We start from the raw sequence: 6,891 nt of genomic DNA, 5'->3' as shown, positions 1-6,891 counted from the left end.
ATCAAACTAATGTTCATAAATAGTTCTACAAATGTCTTTTTCTAAGTTATTTAAAAAGCAATAAGCAGTAAAAGTTGGGCAGTTGTGCTTTCATGTTAATTTCTTTTTAAAGATTGGAAACTTTAACTTTGGAAATAAATTGTTTGTAAAACTATCAAACTGAACATTTATTTGTTTCATAAATAATCTATGGACAGCTTATTTAATTTCTAAACAAGGTGCTATAAAGATAAAAAATGACAATCAGCGTGTGATCTGAAATTACTGAACAGTAATGATTGTCTCAGCACCAGTTAACTAGAACAACTGATGCTATGAGAGGACTTGAATGAGGGACCAACCTGGCAAAACATAAGATTAGTTAATTAAAAAAATATTGTGATGTAAGAGATCCATGGTTTCTGAAAAATTACCTAACTTCCCATCATTAACACATATCCAGCTATACCCATCAAAAAAACACATTTTCTGACACATTTAAAGTATATTATCTTATATTCTTTTCATTGTTTATTAAAAACCACTCTGATCATACCTCTTTCATCCTGACCATTTTAAATAGTAAGGTACGTTCTTCAATGATGTAGGGCATATGAACTGAATCATTACTCTACACCTAATTCACGCTCAGAAAGAAGTATCATAATTCGTCATCGTGGTTTGGGAGACTCATCACTTTCACAATACACTTCCTAGTTAAGAACTATAGAAATGATCCCTGAAAGTATAGTCTTAATCTCACTCACCAAACCCAGCTCGACTCTCTTCTGACACTAGGTGTCTCACAGACGGTAGGGTCTCATAGCGATGAAAAAAATGACATCTGAAACAATGGGATGTTTAGTCTTAAATCTGTTTAAAAAATCTGCAGATTGACTAATGCTATGTGAACATTCAGTAAACGTTTTCCTTGATAAAATGAGAGAAAAAAAAAGAAATATGAAAATAACCATAACAATATGTCAATGCTCACAGTGTTACAAGTAACTTGAGTTACATAATCAGATTACTTATTCAAGTAACAAGTAACACATTTTTAAATTTACAACAAAATATCTTCAAAGTATTTTCAAAAAAAAATTTCAAAGTAACACAAGTTGCTTTTCCACATTATTGATGACAGCCCCCTGTCCCCATGTTGAGAGAAATAAATAATGCTTTTCCTTCCACTTTAGGCTTATTCATTCCACTTTTGGTGTGAAAGGGCCTTTACATTTGCCCAAAAAAAAAAAAAAAAAAAAAAAATTAAAAAAAACAAAGCACGCCCAGCCCAGGCGAGAAAAAGTAACACAAAACCAATGTAATGCATCACTTTTCATAAAAGATAACTAAGTAATACAACACTGTAATTAACCATCTATGGTACAGAGTTGCCATATGGCAACAATTAATTTCTACTAATTTCCTTGTTATTCAGAAAAAAATTTATATATTGCACTTTGGGAAACAAAAGGGTAGGCCTTAAGGTTGCCATGTGCCGTTTTTAATTCCCATGGCATTTGAATGTCCCTCAAAAACTCTTTTTCCCACTGTCACCCTCACATGGGAGACACCTGTAGAAGCGCTCCAGAAATTACTCTATTTACCTAATTTCTAAACATCTCTACTCATCTTTTCAAGGGGGATTTTTTTTTCTTTTTCTGCAGGATCTTTGATAAATTAGAAAGTTTTATTCACAAACCAACTTTGTCTAACATAGTTTTTTTCTGTAAATTGAAAAAATATCAATGTTGCCATATGGCAATGCTGTACCATTATGGAAAAATAGGTATGTTATCATATGGCAACTCTGTACCAGAGTGGAATTGCAGTATTTCCCCAATGGGATTTTTTATAGATAGTAGCATCAACAATCTGATAGCTGTTATTTATTTATTTTGAAGTGTTTTTTGTAGTATAGTTGTATTTATGTATAAATAATAAAATTATTTCTTCTTTTCAGAAAAAGAATATAGCAATATTTTACAGAAAGGGCAATAGAAAGAGTGCAGAGTTAGCTCTTCCATGTGATGACAGTGAGGATGAGTTGGGAATGATAGGGATTGAATGATAAAGATCTACTTTTTGGTTTACATGAGTTCCAAGTATATAAATATATCAATTTCTAAAAGAAATGTGCATTTTAATAGAAAAGAAAATCCTAACTTTATAGAAAACCTACTTTTGTGACCATTTTCAATTGTGGTACAGAGTTGCCATATATCCTCCTGGGACCCAGGAATAGAATTTTGTCCTTTGTAGAGGACATTATATTTTAGTGAATTTCTCTGGCAGCAAACATGCCACCGTTTTAACAAACATTCAGGACAAGCACAGATACCACTTTGCAGAGATACCAAATGTTTGGAAGTTTCCCCATGACAACAACTTCTCCTTGGTCTTTAAAAATGACTGACATTAATTTAGTGATTAAATTTAACACTCTTATGGAAATATGATAATATTTTGTAATTATCATTTAATCAGATTAATTTTCAAATTGTTTGTTATAATTTTCTAATTGTTTTTTTTTTTTCTGTTACGAAACAGGGCATTGATTTCAAAATGACCTCTGTAGAGGACACCAGGATTTAAATCATGATTATCAGGCATTTTGGGAGACAAAAGTAAATAGTGAAATAAATTATAAATTAGTATTTCTACTAATTATTAGATATTTTTACTCCCATTATTACACTTCCTTTTTCATTACATGTTGTTCCAAGAACACATTAATATGCAAATTAGTTGTACAGTGTATAGATGTATTGAATGGGAAAATCCATGTATGGCCATTTTTCCCACATATTACATAAAGTAAAATGGTTTATCGATTCATTCTGTTCTATCTTTCATAACATAGTTGAGAATCATGTTTAAACAAAATTTAGCTGAAAAAAATCCTGAAACCTAATTTTTCAAAATTATTTTATTTATTTTTTTTCCTTATGCTCTAAACAATGTAATGATATGGAAAAAAAAAATAAAAATACTAAATTCAAAAACCTTTTTTTTCTAGGTTCCAGGAGGATATGGCAACTTTTAAGTACCCCCAAAAATATTTTTGATTTGTATAATTGAAGCTAATTCATGTAATAAAAACTTATATTTAATGGTTAGAACATGATGGGTACCATAGAGGATTAATTACTTTTAAAAGTTACTTTCCCCAACATTCAATACTTTACAATTACATATGTACCCTAACATTTTACTTCATTTTCAGCATATTAAATAACACCATCAACATAGCTCATCATTGTGAAATAAAAGACCCCAACCACACTACGTCAACAAACATGTAGACTAACAAAATATTTTACTTAATTGAGAAACATTAAATTATGTTTGTACAACAGAACAAATACTATTCTAACACAACTACATCATTTTTACACTACTAAATATAATCACATTTCATTAATAAATTTTTGGTTTAAGAACCACTCTGATCATACTCCTTCCATCCCAACTGTATTAAACAGAGAGGAACGTTCATCAATGATATAAAGCGTATGAACTGAATCATTACTTTACACCCGATTCACGCTCAGGAAAGAGTATCGAATCTCTTCATCGTGGTTTGGGAGACTCATCACTTTCTTAGTACATTTCCTAGTTAAGAACTATAGAAATGATCCCTGAAAGTATAGTCTTAACCTTAACTCACCAAACCAAGCTGGAGTCTCTTCTGGCACTAGGTGTCTCACAGACGGTGTTCATCAGTTGTTCACTCGCACAGTACATGAAACAGCGATTAGGAAAGTAACATCTAAAACATCAGTATTTTTCACAATCACTAACGCTAATATTTGCAGCTAATACAAATGTTGGCTAATATCGGTGTACAACTAGTAGACACAATTTCTCTGTTAAATGAGACGCATATTTCCACATACAACATGTGCTCAACCATTATCACCGATGAGAAAAACAACAATCACAGCCACTTTCGTGTGGATTTTTTAAACATTGTTCTTATAGTTCTGGTTGCATATATAACTTAAATAACGACGAACACTATCTTTTTATTGTAGAAACAATATAAATAAACTTACATCTTTGTCACCTATAGAGTTACCCATAATGCACGTCAAGCTCTAAAAACAACGCGAGACAAAGCAACCAATCAAGAGAGAGCATACGTGTTCCTCAATAAAAAATGGATAAATCGGCATGTATAGACATTTTAGACTTTCGGACACAATGTAATATACACATACATAAGAATGCCAGTTACTATAAATATAAACATATTTTATTTGTTTATTTAGGGTAATTCGTTTATATCGCCAATTGGTACATCACTAACAAATGTCCGGAGAGAAATCGCCCACTCTTGTATAAAGGTTCCGTCAAGAATGAAAGTTGTTCATTCTAAGCAGATTTGTATTCACCAGATTTTTATTACACATTCTTTATGTCACATATTATATGTGCTACAATCCAGAAAATTACACTTGCTGTATTCTTAAGACGTATGTCTTTAAGATAAATCCAATAACCAAATTCAGTCAGCAGCATCTTTCAAAAATCACGAACGAGGCAAATTCATACAAAAGTCATCAAAACTTTAATAAAAACATAAACGTTCATGCAATAATCTTTTATGTTTTATTTTGTGTCGAATTCTTGTGTATCTGCTAATAATGAGTTTCAGAATTATTTTGATGATCTAAGGAAATTTTAATCATTATAAACCCTAAGGGGCAGTTTCCCGGACAGGGATTAAGCCTAGTCCTGGAATAAAATGGCCCTTTAAACCATATTAACAGAAATCTGCTTTCTCTGTCATGGTTTAAAATAGTCCTAGACTTAGTCTAGTCCAGAGTTTAATAAACTGATTTCCTGGAGGAAGACTAGAGCTACCCCAGGACTAAACTGAGGTTTAAATTAAACCTACCAGGAGGCAGGTTTAACTTCAGATTAACGTTGTTTCAAAGAAGACACATGTATTACTTGGATTTTATATATATATATATATATATATATATATATATATATATATATATATATATATATATATATATATATATATATATATATATGTTTTTTTCTTTTTTTGATGCTGTTCACTTTATTTAAACAATTTATTTTGCTTTAACACCATTGTTTCTGGTTGAAATGTGATTGCTTCATGTTAAATTGACTTGGAATGGTTCCCATCATGCTTTGCTCCAAGCTGAATTGGAAGAGTAAATGTTGAAAAAGTTTTATTTTATGCACTTTTTATTTTATTTTATATATATATAAATTCATCTTTTTAAATAAAATTCATTACAAACAGTTTTCCAGGCATTTCTTCTTTTTTTCCACAGCTGATGTATTTTGCTTGCATTAAAAGAAAATTTTTTTTTTTTTTTTTTTTTTTTTTTTTTTTTGGAGATTGCAGTCTTTTTCTGCTGCCATTGTTTTCCTTGGATTTGCTTCTCAGTTCCATCCAATTTTAAGATTTTCTTGGTTCCTTCCATGTTTTACAGGCAACCCCTCTCATGATAATTCAGATTAGCACAGTTGGTTTTTAATTAATCTAGTTTATTTTAAGTCTGGACTCCATAGTCTAGGTTTTAGTAATCTGTGTTTCAGAAAGCCATATTTAAAGCCACAATTGACTATTCTAGATTATGGCCTATCCTGGCTTAATTTAAACCCTGTCCGGGAAACCGCCCCTAAATCATTTACTTTTATCTTTGCTCAAAAAGGAAAACATTGCCTATTTCTGAACAGATTAAGAATTTACTTTGAGTTTTATAAATATATTTCTGTATAATATTAATTATTATATAATAAATAATATTCTAATAATTACTTCTAGACTATATGAGAATTACATATAGGCCTATATGTCATACAGAATCAATGAGGACAGTCACAGAACACAGTGCATCAGGCATATTGAAACAACTTTATTGACTTGTATAACATTTTTTTTGTAATTTCAAGTCTATTTGTCAAGTACTTGAATTACAGTCTTAAAATGCGTGCTTAGACTGTGCCGTTAATTTCCTTACATGTCAATACAACCTGATTCGATCTTTGTACAGTCATACCTGTTCAAAAATAAATAAACTGTATGAGAAAAATACGTTTTTATATTTTTAGATTAAGGCAATGCTCATTATTGCTACATGAACTACATAATCTCTTTCAAACCCAAATGACAAAGTATTATTCTTTTCACACAGTATGATTCAGTATATTTAAATCAATCATGACAGATAACAATGATAAATACATATGATTAATAGTTTTGTTTAATTGGCATAATAAAATCCAAGGTACAATGCAATATAGTATAAATATAATTAAAGGCCATAATGAGCTCATCCTGCTTAAAACATCTCTATTTAAAATGCATGAAAATTATCTCTTTACCCTACCTGGACACATATGTGCAACTTTAAAAACAATCAAAAACTGAACATGTACCAACTGAAATTCAGTTACAAGGCCATCCTACAGGTTACATGCAAACAAGATTAATAGCGGATTACAGAACAAAGTTTGATCATGCAGATATGCAGAGTAGAACATGCAGTGCAGAGCACTGATTGCAGGGACACTATCCCAATCCGAGTATCCCAAGGTTTCAAGATCAGAAGAGGATGAGGTAGATCTCATGATGGAATCTCTAACACTATGTCTTTGATCTCAAAAATTTCCAGAGCAGACAAATCCGTTTCCTTCCAAGAAAGAAAAGCCACGTCCTTCGTTCACCTGGTGCAAAGGGGAATGGAAAGGAGCTAATAAAAAACTTACACTTATTAAATCATCAGATGTATGATTTTCCAGTATAACAGGCTATAATCCAGACAGCACTATCATATACTTTGTATTTTTACAGTGATATTTTATTTATTTATTTTAAAGAAATTAACACTTTTATTCAGCAAAGTTGCATTTAATTTACCA

At 30.9% G+C, this 6,891-nt stretch overlaps 1 protein-coding gene and 2 non-coding genes across 3 annotated transcripts in view; all 3 read right to left on the bottom strand.

Annotated features, from left to right (window-relative positions):
* Positions 1-519: 519 nt before the first annotated feature.
* On the bottom strand, positions 520-734 carry LOC137033214 (small nucleolar RNA U3). The gene has a single exon (XR_010896837.1). It is a non-coding gene; the product is annotated as a small nucleolar RNA U3 (small nucleolar RNA).
* A 2,687-nt stretch (positions 735-3,421) lies between these two features.
* On the bottom strand, positions 3,422-3,636 carry LOC137033213 (small nucleolar RNA U3). Its single transcript, XR_010896836.1, has one exon. It is a non-coding gene; the product is annotated as a small nucleolar RNA U3 (small nucleolar RNA).
* Positions 3,637-5,874: 2,238 nt separating this feature from the next.
* The window catches only part of micu3a (mitochondrial calcium uptake family, member 3a), a 34,469-nt gene continuing 33,452 nt past the window's right edge, over positions 5,875-6,891 (bottom strand). Inside the window, exon 15 of the mRNA XM_067404774.1 lies at positions 5,875-6,696. The gene's annotated coding sequence lies outside the window, so the exon portion shown is untranslated. The remainder of the gene's footprint in view (positions 6,697-6,891) is intronic.

This window comes from Chanodichthys erythropterus, chromosome 12, assembly GCF_024489055.1.
Source record: "Chanodichthys erythropterus isolate Z2021 chromosome 12, ASM2448905v1, whole genome shotgun sequence".
In the NCBI taxonomy this organism is placed as follows: Eukaryota; Metazoa; Chordata; class Actinopteri; order Cypriniformes; family Xenocyprididae; genus Chanodichthys; species Chanodichthys erythropterus.
Note: the sequence above shows the minus strand (reverse complement) of the source record. Positions and strands in the feature narration are given on the sequence as shown.